The following is a 17,279-nucleotide window of genomic DNA, read 5'->3' on the forward strand; positions in this document are numbered from 1 at the left end:
TCTTTCTCCCAGTGTGACAATCAAAAATATCTTCGGACAATGCCAAATGTCGCCTGGGAGGCAAACTCACCCCAGATGGAGAACTACTGGGCTAGTGGTAGGACAGACGAGCAGGCTATTGATTTGAAATATGTCAGGTGTAAAAGTGCCGTTAGTAAACACAAAGCTGGGTAAAGGAATAGAAAGTGACCTGAAGGGAGGTGGTTTTTTAGATTGAGAGGTCAGGGAAGCCCTCTGTTCTAGGTCAACATTGACGAGAACTGAACGGAGTAAGCGCTGGCTAGCCCCATGACTGCCTGGAGGAAGCATTTTCCTCCAAGACGGAACAGTTAGAGCAAGCGCCGTGAGGGTGAAGTGTGCTTGTCTGGAAGGAAAAAGAAAAGGCCAGAAGGTTGGAGCAGAGTGAGGGGAAGTGTGGCAGGAAATGTGGTCATGGAAGGAGGCAGCCAGTGTGAATGGTCTTGCAGGCCACAGCAAGGACTCCCGGTTTCATTCAGTGGAATGGGAAGCCACTGGAAAGTTCCAGCAGAGAAGCGCCAGGGTCTGACTTATACTTTCAAATAATTACTCTGGCTGCTACCCGGAAGGCAGAATAAGAGGGACAATGGTAGAAGCAAGCAGATGAGTTAGGCGGCTACATTGCTATTCTAGGTAAGAACTAGCTTTGCCTGGAGGAGAGTGGGGAGACGTCGATGGATTCTACATATACTGTAAAGGGAGAGGTGACTAGATTTGATGTGTTGGACATGGAGAAAGGGAAGGAGTCGATAATCAGGTGTACTATTACTAATATTCTCGTTTTACAGATGAGGAAACCACAGTGCAGAGTGTAAGTAGCTTATGCAAGGCCACATGGCTAGTAAACAGTAGAGCCAGGCTTCCACCCAGACACTGATTCCGGAGCCGACATTCTTAATCTCCACATTATATTGCCAATCACAGGCCTGGCAGTGTAGGTGTTGGAGGGAAGCAAACTGAGGAGCTTTGGTCACCCATTTTCCTCCTACATAGCACCCTATCTCTCTCTTTCAGGTTCCAAGACATCCAATACATGCCTATATAGCCATTATACAAAAACAAGTAAACAAGAAAATGGCAGACCTGACCCTTCTCATTGCTAGCTCTTCTCAGATCCATTTTGATGCAAAAGTAATAGATATTTTATTCTCACAAGACAGCTTTAAAAATTCCAAATCACCAAGAAAACTTGTTTGAAATATAAATGTACACCAAATACCATTAACAACAAAGACCACCTTAAGGCTATATATTGTTCTAGTAAAAGGAATTCAGGTTTGTTAGACTTTTAAACTGTGTATCATCTGAGATATGAAGACAAACTTTTAAAAACAATTTTTGAGCACTGTTTAAAGGTATGTGTTACTTAATCCAGTTCTGCATAAAAGTTTTCCAAATTTCTCCCTTTATAAGGGAGGTTCCTTACATAATAAAAAAAGATAAAAGCCAATTGTCAATGAGAAATACTTGTTTTTGCTGTGGCAAAAAAAAAAAAATGACTGAAATAAGAGATATCACTTCACACCTGTCAGAATGACTGTCATCAATAAGTCAACAAACAAGTATTAGTGAACATGTGGAGAAAAGGGAACCCTTGTGCACTGTTGACGGGATTGTAAATTGGTGCAGCCACTATGGAAAACAGTATGGAGGTTCCTCAAAACAATTAAAAACAGAACTACCATATAACCCAGCAATTCCACTTCTGGGTATTTATTGAAAGAAACCCAAATCACTAATTCAAAAAGACATATGCATCCCTATGTTCCCTGCAGCATTATTTACAATAGCCAAGATCTGAAAGCATCTAAGCATCCATCATAGACAAATGGATAAAGAAGCAGTGGTTCATATATACAATGGAATATTACTCAACCATAAAAAATGAAATTTTGCCATTTGTGCAACATAGATAGACCTAGAGGGAATTATGCTAGGTGACATAAGTCAGGCAGAGAAAGACAAATACAATATGATTTAACTTATATGTGGAACCTGAAAAAACACAATAAATGAACAAACAAAGTCAAAGACACAGATAATATTTTGATGGTTGCCATAGGGTGCAGGGGAGGGATGAATGAAAAAGGGCAAGGGATTAAGAAGCATAAACTACCAGTCATAAGAACAGTCACAGGGATGTAAAGTACAGCATAGGGAATTATAGTCATTCATATTATAATAACTATGGTGTCAGATGGGCACTAGACATTGTGATCACAATGTCTAATCACTATGTTGTACACCTGAAATTAATATAATATTTCATGTCGACTGTAAATGAAAGATAAAAAAGTATTTAAAAAATGACTGAAATAATACATAGAAACAACACAGCAAAACACTAAAATGCAAGCATCTGCTAGCAAATATTATTGACAATGCAGGAAAACATTATTCATGATTTTAAGATTAAGATATTAATGATTTTAAGGAAAAAACATGCTATGCAGAAGGTTTGCTACATACATTCGTATTCCATACAGATGTTCCTAGCATAAGTTATGTTACATTCGAGATTGTGTTTGAATAACAAATACCAGAACAACGCCTTTTCTGAGGGCCGACTGAAGGAAGGATGTACTGGAGAAGATTCATGATCTTTAACACTATCAATGTTTCATGGGAAAACTGTGTACATACAACCACTGATACACAGTTACTTTGGTGGGAATTTCTAAAATGCACATAAAGAGAACGTTTCAGAGATAGGTCTGCATGTGAAATTCAGTCACAGCATCATACATCAGCAAGTTATTACTGACAAGTAGCTTAACTTAGAATGGCATTATCGGATGTCATCAATCTGGATTTTATTTGTTTTATAAAAGGCCTTAAAGAGATAGTAGACTATTTACAACTTTGAAATAACATGGGAATGTCCTTGAAAATCTTTACAGCAATGAGCCTTTACTGGTTATTTCATAGCAAAGTACTTAGAAGAGCTGCCTCACTTACAGATGAATCATGAAATTTTCTCGTTAAAGATAAGAGATGTAATTTGCTAAAATTTTCTGTGATGACAAGTAGCTGTCAGAATTACTCTCCCTAGCAGGCATTTTTGAAAAAATAAACTTAATTTTCCCTTTCAAAGTAAAGATGACTTTTGGTAATGAATGAGAGATGAACTATTTTTCAAAAGAGACTCATGCTATGGCAAGAACGTTTTGAAAATGGTTGTTTGAAATATTTCATTGTTACATGATTTTGTTTCTGAAAAATGGCATAAAAAGTCTTGTATCTGCAAAACTTTAAAAACTTGGGAACATTTTTTTAAAAAACCTACCAAAAGAAGAATTTTAGTAATTTTAAACCTATTTCTTAAAAATGTAAAAATGCAACAAAACCTTCTGATGAGTTTCTAAGACATTCTGATTGACATCAGAAAAACGGAATGTTTTAACTGAATTTCATGTATTGCATAATGGTAGATCAGTTGAAAAATGAGTATTGTGATTTAGCTCAACTCATTTTGCCTGTATTCCATTTGAATTAACATATTTTTGTATGTTTTCAATCCAGCAGCAACAGCCCTCATAACTAAGTATCAAAATAAATTTAACATAGAACCAGACCTTTAAATTACATTATCACCAAATATTAAATCAATATTTTAAATCACGTAACTCTATAGGCTTTTATATGCCATTAGTGAAATATAAAATATTGCTGATTTGCATCCTTATTTCATCTTTTCCTCCTTTTTCAATCATTTTATTTCTTGTTATTACATTATTCCAGACTAAGACTTTTAGTTCAAGAGTGAATACAAGTTTATTTACTTTTGTTTTTTAAAAAGCATGTTTACTGAATAATTTACATAAAATGAAACATACTTTAAGTGTAAATTTTAATGTGTTTTAATAAATTTTATATATGTGTATGAGTATATATATATATATATATGTACATATATATGTGTGTGTATATATATATGTATCTACCAGCACAATTAAGATATAGAAAATATTCATCACCCCCCAAATTTGCTTCATGCCTCTTTAGAGCCAATCCTGCCCTCCTGTCATCCCACCACCACCACCGGCCTCATTCAACCATCGATCTGCTTTCTGTCACTACAGATTAGTTCTGCCTGTTTTAACATTTCCTATGAATACCTTTATATGCTCTTTTCTATCTGGCTTCTTTTACTCAGCATAATGTCTTTGAGATTAATCCGCAGTTATGTGCATAAGTGGTTTATTCATTTTTATTGCTTAAAAGTAATATTGTACTGGATATACAATTGATTTGTCCTTTTACCTATTGATGGGCATTTGGGTTGTTTCCAGGTTTTCATATACAAATCCTTGTGTAAATAGGTATTTTCATTTCTCTTAGGTAAATGCCAACGAGTGAATTGCTGGGTCATAGGGGGAGTGCATGTTTAACTGTATGAGAAACTGTCCAATTGTTTTTGAAAGTTCTTGTGTTATTTTATATTCCCACCAATAATGTTCAGGGGTTCCACTGGCTTTCTTGTCAGCCTTTTAAGTTTTTGTTATTTGTGGGTGTATAGCGGTATGATATCATCTTAACTTTGGAGTATGTTTATAATGTACATAATGTGTGAGTACACTAGTACACATACCATTTTCAAAATGAATCAGTATGTTGATGGGCTAGCTGAAAACGTTCGCCAATCTACACAACTAGAACTTCGCGGATACATATACACAGTAAAAACCAGGTCCCTGCCCTAAGTGCTGGCCATTCCGAAGCCTAGGAAGTTGCTTTTTTAGACATTATGTTACGGAGGTTTTGAGGTTTAAAATGTTGTATTTTTAAGAAGCACTTAGGGAGGAGAGAGAACAATTTCCTGCTTTCTGTTCTAAGTTTGGAACCTGTTAGCAGAGGCTGCCTGCCCATTGGGGCAGAGAGGAGACTGGGCCATGTGTTTCTGCTCGAGTAGTGTACCGCCCGTGGTGCCAGCTTTGGTTTTCCTCGTGATTGAAGTTCATCTGCACAGAGGGTGACCCTAAAGAAAAACACGTTTCCCCTTCTAGCATTGCCCCAGGAGGCGGCTGGGGCCCAGCAGTTTCTTGGGCACTTTCCTTGCCATTCACTCTAACATGTAGGGCTACTCATCTGTCATTTCACGGCTTGTTGGCAGAAAAGCAGCAGTGCAAATGCCAAGAAGCCTCAGCAGTAAGTCCGTTTCACGCAGGTCAGATTCCCAGTAATATGCACAGTGTGAGGGTTTAATCAGAGAATCGTGTGGTATTGCTGCTTCTGCCTCAGAGCAGTAGACTTTTTTTTTTGCTTTTCAAGAAAGCCCTTTTCAGGTAGCTATTAGGTTGTTGAATGAGGAACTGCACAAAAGACACGCCGGCTCCTTGTGGTCTTTCAGATCATTAAAAAGTAACCCAGGTGACAAAACCAGTTATCATTTCCTCGGCTACAGTAGATGAAAAGAGCAAGATTGGACACCAATCTGAGGCTACATGACGGCCAAACCATCAGCCCAGAGCAAAAGAGGGTTTATCAATTCTGTGGAAAATAGGCAAAGTGATTACTTCGTATTGTGTAGGTACGCCAACCTGTTGATTTGACTGAATTTTTTGCTCTTTAGACATTGGTCTGGTCTTGAAGAGTCTCACACAGCCAAACGCCAATCTTGGATTTTTTTTTTTTTTTTTCTTTCTTGTGAGACTTCCTATGGGGTGAAACTCTTCAGCTACCTGAAACTGGCTAGATAAAGTAAAGTTGGGCTCGGGAGGGGGAGAGTGTCAAGCAAATTCACTGCTAGGCTTAAAGGGACTTCTAAGACACTGACACATTTTTAGCAATGATTAGTAATCAACCGTCTGAACACTTTTTCATTTCATTCCCTGGTAGAGCTCAAATGATGCCTTATTTAGGCGAATTTAAATTACAGTCTGTCCCAAATTCCCTGCTCTGCTTGCCAAGAAAATATGTGGCCTAATCACAATTCTCTTAAAATGTATAGCTGCCAGGGCAGAAAATGTTTTAGGTCAACAAGTACTTTCTGCAAACATGCTGCTTGTCTCTTTAAACGCCCAGAATCAAACTGGCCCTTTGAAAGGGGCTGACAACAGCTACAAACAATGGGAGCTGTGAGGGGTGAAGAAAGGAACAAGAAAGTGAGTGGCTATGAGTAGATTTCAGAAGTTGCAAGGTGAGCTAAGATGTTGCTTGAATTATGGTTTACATATCGAGATGACAGATACGGCCACGTTGGAAATAAGGACAACTTCCCATGGCAGAGGAAACATAGGTACCGGTGGATTCGGGCAAGCCCCTTAACTTCTCTAAGCCCCCTCCGTAAACTGAGGAAATTGGACATTAGTTTCAAAAATGTTTTTTTTGTGGCCTCTAGACCCTTTTTCAAATGAAAGTTGATCCAGAATCCCAATAAGTAAAACAGATAAAAGGGGTGTTGCTATCTTAACAATCATGGAAATACCAATAAAAACCATAATGACATATCACTTCATGCCTATCAGAATGACTATTTCTAAAAAATAGCAAAAATATAACAATTATTGGTGAAGATGTGGAGAAATTGGAATCCTTATACACTGTTGGTGGGAATATAGAATGGTACAGCTGCTATGGAAAATACTGTGGAGTTCCCACAAAAAATAAAAAATCAACTATCATAGGATTCAACAACTCCACTTCTGAGTGGAGTTGAAAGCAGAAGAATTGAAAACAGGATCTTGAAGAAATATCAGCACACACATGTTCATAGCAGCATTATTCATAATAGCCAAGACATTGAAACAACCCAAATGTCCATCAATAGATGAATGGATAAAGAAAATGTGGTATATACCGTGTTTCCCCCAAAATAAGACCTAGCCGGACCATCAGCTCTAATGCATCTTTTGGAACAAAAATTAATATAAGACCCGGTATTACATTATACCCAGTCTTATATTATATTAAAATAAGACTGGGTCTTATATTAATTTTTGCTCCAAAAAAAACACAAAACGCATTAGAGCTGATGGTCCGGCTAGGTTTTATTTTCAGGGAAACGTGGTACATACAACAGATTATTCAGCCTTAAAAAAAGGAAATCCTGCCATTTGCAATGTGAATGAACCTAGAGGACACAATGCTAAATGAAATAAGCCAATTACAGAAGGATAAATACTGCATGATTCCACTTATATGAAGTATCCAAATAGACTCAGAGAAATAGAGAATAGAGTGGTGGTTGCCAGGGCTAGAGGAATGGGAAATGGAAAATTGTTTTTCAGTCAGTATAAAGTTTCTGTTATGCAAGGTGAATAAGCTCTAGAGATCATCTGTATAACACAGCATCTATAGTAAACAATGAGGTGTTCTGTACTTTAAAATATGTTAAGAATTTATATCTCTTGCTTAGTGTTCCATCAAAAAAAAAAACACACAAAAAAAACAAAAAGCATACAAATGGAAATGTAAGAACACAAAGAAATTTTTGGAGGTGATGGATATGTTTAATGCCGTGGTAGTGGTGATGTTATTATGGGTGCATGCATATGTACAAACTCTTCAAGATGTATATATTAACTGTTTGCAACTCTAAATATCAATTATACCTCAATAAAGCTAAGAATAAAAGGGTGGAAGATTTTCCTGGATTATTCTGGTGGGTCCAATATAATCACAAAAGAGGCAGGCGGGTAAGAGGAAGAGGAGACATGATGATGAAAACAGAAGTCAGAATGATGCAGCCACTAGCCAAGTAATGTGGGCAGCCTCCACAGGCTAAAAGAGGTAAGGAACAAATTATCTCCTAGAGCCTCCAGAAAGGACACAGTGCTGTGACACCTTGGTTTTTAATTCCATAACACCAATTTCAGATTTCTTACCTCCCAACTATAACGTAATAAATTTGTGTTAAGCCACTATATTGTGTTTGTTACAGCAGCCATAGGAAACGAATACACTTGTCAAAGTCACATAGCTGGCCAGCCATTAGGCTGCGGATTAAAAGTACAACTTCACACTATTTGAACCTGCATTTTCAATTCTAATCCTGGCAAAGGTATTTAGGGCCTACCCTACAGGGAAGTGAGTGCTGAGTGAGAAGAGGCATGGATATTCCCTCCCAAGTTGTCTTCTTGCCTTGTCAATCATTAATCCAGCTACAAGAAGGGTTCTTATTTCCTGGATGGGGTTTTGTGGCATTTTGCACAGACTACTTTAAATTGCTCCTTTGTTAAGTGTGTTATTAGCTGATTTTTGCCAATGGAGGAAAATTTCCTTCTTACATGGCAGACCTGTCTGTCTGTTTCCATGCTTCACAATAAATTTCTAAAGAAGAGTAAGATGGCGTTTCTCCTGGCTCCTGGATAAACTATCTACATGCGTAGGTGCTCCAGCATTTAGTCAAACACATGAGGTGTGATCAAACAATATGGTGAATGTTTGAATAAAAAAAATTTACTGTGTTTCCCTGAAAATAAGACCTAGCCAGACAATCAGCTTTAATGCATCTTTTGGAGCAAGAATTAATATAAGACGCGGTCTTATTTTATGGTCTTATAAGACTGGGTGTCGTGCGGGGCGGCCTTCGGGGGCTCTGGTCCCACTCCCCACATAAGAACGCAGGATATGGTGAGGCCAAAAAGGAACACCCATGGAGCCATAGATGGCAGAGTCATACTACTATATTCTCGCTGGCGGCATCCACCTCTCTGCAATCTGCTCTTGCTAGCTCAGCCACAATCTTCTTGCTAGCCCCCATTTTTCTGCTAGCATAGCTACAGCAGTTATATTAGTGGCCAATGGCTCACTGGTTACAGCTGACGGCCAACTAGCCACAGCTGATAGCCATCCAATCACAGTTGGTGGCCATTTACTACCTGAGCCAGCACCTTTCTATGTGAGGCTGAGAGCCTGGAAACTGCACTCATGCCTCTGTCCCCACACTGGGTATAATACCAGGTCTTATATTAATTTTTGTTCCAAAAGATGCATTAGGGGTGATTGTCTGGCTAGGTCTTATTTTCAGGGAAACACGGTATTACAGTAAAAGACACATTGCCATTATTCCCCCTGCAAAATACTCCCCCTCACTTCAAACACACTTATCCCATCATTCTTGCCACTTTCTGAAGCAGTTCTGGAAGTCCGCTTTCGTGAATGTCTTTAGTTGCACTGTCATAGCTGCCTCCATGTCCTGAATCATTTTGACTTTGGGGAAGAGCCAAAAATTGCACGGGGCTGGATCCGGTGAGTAAGGTGGATGAGGACACACCGTAATGTTTTTCATTTGACAGAAATTGCCATATGCCAGAAGCGATGTGTGACAGGGAGAATTGTCATGATGGAGGATGATTTACAGCACATTTTAAAAAACACCTTCTCTCAACCGTAGCTCACACCTGACTGCACCAAACAACTTGAAGCTTGTTACACAATTACTAAGGTTTGATGCGCTAGTTCCTGTATTGAAGATCCCTGCTTTTCCAGTTGGATGGCTCTCAGCAGCAGCATTCATCATATTTTGTGATCACAACGGAAAGGCTCTGTGTCACACATCGCTTCTGGTATAGGGCAATTTCTGTCAAATAAAAACATTAGGATCAAACCAGCAACCTTGGTGTTATCAGCACCATGCTCTAAGCAACTGAGCTATCTGGCCACCCCTAAAGGTAAATGTTTTGAATCGATTCAGGACATTGAGGCAGCCACAACAGCACAACTAAAGACACTCATGAAAGAGGACTTCCAGAACTGCTTCAGAAAGTGGCAAGAACGATGGGATGAGTGTGTTCAAAGTGAGGGGAGTGTGTTGAGGGGGATTAATGGCTATATGCCTTTTAGTGTAATACATTTTTTAAATTTACATATTCACTGTATTTTTTTTATCACACCTCATATTTACCTCTTCACCTGCTAAGGAACCACTAGCCCCTGCTTACCTGCATGTTCCAGAAGGGGGTGGCAGTGAGGACTTGTGTGTCACAAACTGTGTCCCCTCTGGATGACCTAACTTTTCCAAAGTTCTCCTTTATTTGTAACATGGGGATATCTGCTCCAAGCACGACACAGATGCTTCCTGAAGATCTATGAGTTTATAGATGTGGAAACACATTCTATATTGTAAAACTTCACCTATGGAAAATGCTTATTATGCTTTCCTTAACAGATTATTGCTATCTTTTAACTGCATTGTCAATATAAAAATGAAGTGTTGATGGACTAGATGGAATTTTCTGACTCACACACTTGGTGTCTGTGGGAGAGTAAGAAGGAAGTAGAAGTTAGCTATTGGAGTTACTAAAGAAGCTGGAGAAAAACCCTCGCTCAAAGAGTTGAGATCAAAATAAATTCATATTAGGAAACTCCAAAGGTTATGCTCTGTCTAGTGTCCAAGAATAAAAATTGGCCTTCAAAGCATTTGTACAGAGATTATCAACACATTTAAGGTGAGGAATCCCACAAGAACCTAAGGGGTTTAAAAATCTCATTGTTGGCAATAAGAGGTGAAAAACAAAAAGAAAACAGGAGCATTTCACTTCTCATCCTTCAGCATTCAATTCAAAGCGCACCTCTTCTCTGACGGCTTCCCTACGCAGCCCAGCTGGTGGGGACTGGTCCCTGTGGCTGCACTTCTCCTCTCTGCTATTCATATGCACGGGGCGCTCACTGTCTGGTGTCAAGTTTCACCTGCTTGAAACCCAACTGGATTGTAAACTACTCAAGGGAAGAGATCCTGTCTTATATCTGCTCTGTGTCCTCACAGGGCTTAGAATAATAGTACAGAACACATCAGATCAGGTGACGTACTCAGTTTCTAGAAAGTTTTTGCTCACACCTAAAACACATAACAAATTGCCCTGTGGCCTTGCCTCAGCTTTTAGCATCATCCTACTGGCTCCATCAATTCAACTCTTTTCCTTGCTTTACCAGTGTTATCTTTACTCTCCATCAGCTTCCCGTCTGTAGCCCAGAGATAGGATCCTAAACCTTGAACTTGTAGTACTTCCTGTGGCATACCATACACATCCTTCTTTCAGGACCAAGGCACTTATTCTCCCAGCTGCTGGGAATGTTGGCAGATAATGGCTCTCAGCTGAGTCTTATTCTAGAAACTTTCCTCAGCCCAAGAGAGCCATCTTACCAAAGTCACAACCCATCCCGAGGGAGCATACATCAACAAATGTGGAATATAAAGACACTTGCCTCAAGGTCATTCAAATCATAAGGGCTCCCCCAGCTCAAGAATTCCCTGCGGGATTGACTAAGCCCTTTATTACAACTACATTGTAGCTTAACTCCTCCCTCTGCCCAATACTATCCTGCTTCCTTCACTTCCCCACAGGTCAGGTTCCTGAGAGCCCTTTGCAATAAACCTCCTGCATGCAAATCTCTGTTTCCTAGGGAACTTGCTCTACGACAGACCTTACACATTAATAAGTGAAGGATAAACAATGCCCACAGCTAGAGGGATTGGGAAGTGCTGCCTCACTTAACGACGTCAAGCTGGTCCATTCTGGCCATGGCTGCCAATATCTGGCAGTGAACACAGCCATCAGCCTGGTTGTCATATGCCAGAAAAGTGAAGTTTGGCCACCTGTGTCCTCTCCATCAGTGCTGTCCACTAGAACTTTCTGCAGTGATGGACATGTTCTATATCTGCACTGTCCAGTATGATAGCCATTAGCCACTTGTGGATACTAAGAACTTGACACGTGGCTCGTGTGACTAAGGAATTGACTGCTTTAATATATGATTTATAGTTAAACATAAATAGCCACATGTGTCTAGTGGCTCTCATATTGGACAGATCAGCCCTAGATTAGGAATCCAACAGGTCCAGAAAAGCAGTGTCACAATAGCACCAATTCCACCTGCCTTTACTTCTGCCATGACCCAGAAGGAATTGGTCTGACACCCTAAAAGTCATCCTAATGAGGAATATATAGGAACCACGTGTGAGGACAGCCTAATTATTAAGTAGCCTCAAAACAATTGTGAACACTGTTAAATCCAAGTGCCAGGGAGCTTAGCTGTAAGTTTCAGTTGATTACAACACATAAATCTACCCAGGACTGCTCACCCTCGTAGTCTTTCGTTCTCCTGGCCCTTCAGTTTATCATCTACATGGAGAGATAGGAAATGTATTTGTGTACAATTTTAAATTAAGGAATACCCCCCTCCTTGACTGTATATGTATATAGATTTGATTAGCGCCTTTTTCTTTCCCATTTGGTTTGTTTTTAAACAAGAAAGGAAAAAAGAGCAAGAGATAGCTGCCATTTTGACATGGGCAGGCTCACAGTTTGGAAACCCATGGAAGAGCTTTAGTTCTACCTTGTTCCTTGAACAAGGATGATCTCTTATTACTGACTTAGAAATGTCACATGGAGCCCAGGGTGAGAGCATGGGGGCTGCACCTGGGAGAGTTTTTCCCCACCACCCTGCAAAAAAATGACTGAACATGCACGCCCTCCAGACAAGGAACCATTCACATCACCTTGCCACCTGACGGTCGGCCCTTACAAAATCAGGCTGAGCCACTGACTGCAACTGAAATTGAATTCAATGCAATTTGAAACCATTCTGTTTACTTAGAGCCTAGAAGCCTGGGGTGAGAAGAATCCAGGGACAGGCGATGGTAGTTAAATTTGTACATTTTTCTTTCTTGTTGCAATTTTATCTTTTCCGAGCAATTTAATGAAGACTCCAGAGGAAAGAATTAAATGTCTGCTGGTTCAATTACCAAATAATGAAAAGGTCGAAAGGAGCACCATGCACTGTATGCTGAGCTGCTACAAAAGCCTATTCTTAGAGTGAATATCTTTTGGGTGCTGTTCACACTCGCATTTTGCCACCCACAAATAGTACAGAAGAGTGTCACTGTAAGAAGCAGAAACCAAGAGCTGGCACAGGTCGTCCTGAGCCAGGGTGAAAGGGCCTTAGCCCACGGGAGCATCTCATGACACCCACAGCAGAAGCAAGGGACATGACAAAGGCCACGGTTTGCATCAAGAGGGACCAGCTGTCATCAAGTGCAGATTTTGAGAAGATTCTAATCATCCTTAGTCCTGAATGCATTTTTAACTAGCCTGTCCTTGGGGCTACACCCAGGGCAGTTTTTCCGGGAAAAGGGGTCTTGTGGGGAAGAATTTCAAGGACTCCTTGTAGTCCTCACAGCACCTGGAAAGCTACCCCTGACCTCAACCTGCCCCAGCTGCACACAGGAAAGAAAGATTACGGCAATAACGCATCCTCTACAGAAGCTAAAACCAAAGATAAAATAACACTGTGGCTTTGGAATTCATTAGAACGTTGGTTTTGAAATTTCAAAAATCAAGTCCCTCTGGAAATACTACAAGAAAAGAGGCAGTTAAGTATAGACTCTTCTCACCTCAATGCCCCTGGTGACAGTCTCCCGGCCCGTGCTGGGGTCTCCTAGTACCTTTTAACTGGTAACATCAAGAGACTCAGGGACATGTAAGTGTGCAGCTTCTTTTTCACCTTAAAATAGGTTCTTCTTTGGTTATATAAGAGAACAGTCTCATTCGTAGGAAATATACACTGCAGTGTTTAAGAATAAAGGGTTCTGATGTATATAACTGACTCACAGAAAAAAGTGTGTATATCTCTATCTCTATCTCCAAATATGCAAATATCCACACACGTGTGTGTATACATGTTTGTGTGTGCGTGTGTGGTGAGAGAGGAGCAAGAGTAAATTATAAAGCAAATGGAGGTAATATGTGAACAACAGGTGAGTCCAGGTAGAGAATTGGGGTAGACTGAACTATCTTATTTTTTTACAACTTAGCTGTGAATTTGAAATCATTTCCAAGTTTTAAATAGTTTAAGAAGTTTTAAATACTTTTAAAAGTTTTAAATGTCTGACTTATTTTGCTTAGCATAATAATCTCAAGATCCATCCATGTTGTCACAAGTGGCAGTATTTCATCTTTTTTATGGCTGAGTAGTATTCCATTGAGACAGAAAAAGTCAAGAACCATATGACTTCACTCATGTGGAAAAATGAAAACAACAAAGACACAAAACAAACAAACAAAGAAACAAAAACTCATAGACACAGACAATAGTTTAGTGGTTTAGATGGGGTAAAAGGGATCACATACATGTGGATGGAAGGAGAACTGACTCTGGGTGGTGAGCACACAATGTAACACACAATGTGCTATATAGATGATGTATTGTAGAAATGTGCACTTGAAACCTATATATTATAATTTTACTAACCATTGTTACCCCAATAAATTTAATTAGAAAAAAGAAAACAAAGTTTTAAATGTTAAGTTCATTCCCTTTTCTTCTTCTCTGTGTTGGCTTCCTGCTAGAGGCCTTTATAATGACACAGCAGCAACACTCCGGGTAAAAATGTCTATGAGGGTAGCCCTGCTCTGTGAGAAGGCAACAATTCTGCTGCTGTGTTCAATCAGGATGAGAATTCTCTTGGAGAAATGAATTGCAGAGACAGTTCTAGAACGGCTCCTCTCATAGTGTGCTGGTGATTACTGAGAGTTTTTGTGGGGATGGAGACAGGATTATGGCTAGGGAATGCAAGAACATTCTAGCTAATTTCTTCCTCTCTTCCCTAAAAAAATTTTACAAGCAAGGGTATTAGTTTTTAAGGTTTTTTTGTTTTGTTTTTTTAAGGAGGGCACAGCTCAAAGTGGTCCATGCGGGGAGTGAACCAGCAACCTTGGTGTTAGTAGTAACACACTCTAAGCAACTGAGCTGATCAGCTGCTCTAGATTTTTAAGCTTTTAAAAATAACTACCTAATGTATCTCAATCTACCTCAAAACATATGAGAAAACAAACTATAGGAGACAAGAAAAATCCTTAATTTATTTATGCCAGTCTTTTATAGGGTGTGAGGATAGGTGTGTCTGATACAAGAGACAACAGGATCAATCTCTTATTAGAATAAAAGATCTTTGAATATAGGCATAACCTTCATCATCACTGTTTCTCTTATGTTCTCCAACAAACAGAATCGTGGATGCAGCTGAATGTAGGTAAGATTAATGAATGAGCAGCACCTGAGACAAAGGTCGACTGAATCTCTTCACCCTTAAGAACGCATTTTAAGATCTATTACAATCTATGCATAGCCATTTTTATCTGTGGGATTCTCTGGAAGTTTTTATTCTCTTATTTTTTTCTCTCTCTTTTTTTATTTAGAATGCCATATTTAAAGTGTATTAGGACCATACAGAAAAAGGTGAGGTACAAACTGGGAGAAGATATTTTCCACACAAATAATTAAATAGAATTAATATCCAGATACAGAAATCATTTCTACAATTGAATTCAAATTAGAAAAACAATTCAAAAGAAAAATTGTGAAAAATTTGAACAGGTATTCCACAGAAGAGAAAGCAGAAGTGGCCAAAACACTTTGCAAAGATGCTCAAAGTCATTAGTAAGCAGAAATACAAATGAAAACCACAAATATCATGTCATAATCACCAGATTGGCAAAAATTCCAAAGCCTGACAATATCAAATGCTGACAAAGTTGTAGAACAATGGTGGCTCTCTTTACTTCTAGAGGGAGGAGAAATTGGTACAACCACTTTGGAAAACAATTTGGCATTACAGGGCAGAATGGAAGGTATGCATGCCCTCTGACCCAACAATTCTACTGCTGGGTATATACTGAGAAACTCTAGCTAGGATGCAGTGGGGATTATGTCAAGCATATTCATAACAACACTTTTATAATGGAAGCCATCCAAAGTCTGCCAACAGCACAGAGGACTAATAACTTGAAGCATTTCATACATCATAACACTATCTTATCACTGAGGATGAATAAAGTACAGCTGTATGCATCAACAAAATGACCATCGGGAACATAATGTTGGTTTTCAAAAAAGCAAACGGCAGAAGAACACATAGATTATGATTCCATTTTTGGACAGTTCATAAGAATTTATTTTTAGGGATAGAAACATATGTAGTAAAACTACAAAGAACAACAAGAGAATGACGAACAAAAATTCAAGAGGTGGTTATCTCTGTTTAGAGCAGAAAGGAGAAATGATAAGGAAAAGACACATGGACCTTTAATAGAAATGCTAATAGCCTATTTCTTAAAAGAGGTAGTGGGCACATTTCATGTGGGGCGGCCTATGTGGTCTCTGGTCCTGCTCCCCACAAAAGAACGCAGTATATGGTGAGGCCAAAAAGGAACACCCATGGAGCCATAGATAGGGAAGTTATACCGCTATAGTCTCGCTGGTGGCTGGGTTGGAGAAATAGGAAACAGGAGCCACACCATCCACAACCCTGACTCTGCCGCTTGCAGGCTCAGCCACCATCTTCTTGCTAGCCCCCATTTTTTTCTGCTCACGTAGCCACGGCAGTTATATTAGTGGCCAATGGCTCACTAGTTACAGCTGACGGCCAACTAGCCACAGCTGATGGTCATACAATCACAGTTGATGGCCATTTACTACCCGAGCCAGCACCTTTCCACGTGAGGCCGAGAGCCTGGAAACTGCACTCCTGGCTCTGCCCCCACAGCACACATTCATTGTATTGTTATGCTTTACACTGTATGCATTTAGCAAATACTCTTTGGTGTGTATCCAATACTTAATAACAATTAAAAACGACTTTTAAGAATTGTTAAAGAAGCAAAAACCAAAAATTTTTATCCGAGACTCGTTGGAACAAGAAAAAAGAGTGCAACGACATGCCAGCCAAGAGGCCCTGGCGGTGTCTCCTTCCAAGCACGCCTACTGGGCTACTTGTCTCAGTCCCTCTTTGCTCACTCAATCCAAAACCAACCATCACTCGGAGCTACCAGTGGTCCTGGGTTGGAGGAAAGTTTCAGGTGTTGATCAGAAGCAGCAGCCACGCTTTCCTCTCTCTCTGCGATGCTGTCCCTCATTAAAATACAGGCCTCCTCCAGGTGTGAACGACAAGCACATCGCCCTGTTCACATGTGTACATGCGCACATCTCCGCAGCTTGGTTGGGTTATTATGTATCACTGAAAGCCATTATTGTCCTACGCCTGACTGAGTTACTCTCTAATATTTGTACACATTTCGTAACGATAACAGAGCACTATATCTAAAGCAAAGCATCTCCCTGTCCTCCAATCAGAACCTGAAATCTGAAAAAGCTTCTTGAAACACAGAGCCCTGTCTGTCCTCTACCATGTAGCAATAGCGCCTTAAACCAAAAGACAAATTTAAAGTGAGTGGTGCAGCGATTGTCAGTACAGCACTTAAGAAAAAAAAATAAACCTGGCTCCAGGGAGGTCTGACCCTCACCTTTAGTAGGTCATTAAA

General features: G+C 39.7%; 1 protein-coding gene across 5 annotated transcripts in view; it reads right to left on the reverse strand.

Moving 5' to 3' along the window:
• LOC109446342 (histone-arginine methyltransferase CARM1-like) overlaps positions 1-17,279 on the reverse strand; it is a 236,591-nt gene that overhangs the window by 75,798 nt on the left and 143,514 nt on the right. The window lies entirely within an intron of this gene.

The sequence above is a fragment of the Rhinolophus sinicus genome, chromosome 16 (genome assembly GCF_057876585.1).
Source record: "Rhinolophus sinicus isolate RSI-liver-muscle chromosome 16, RSI-T2T, whole genome shotgun sequence".
Classification (NCBI taxonomy): Eukaryota; Metazoa; Chordata; class Mammalia; order Chiroptera; family Rhinolophidae; genus Rhinolophus; species Rhinolophus sinicus.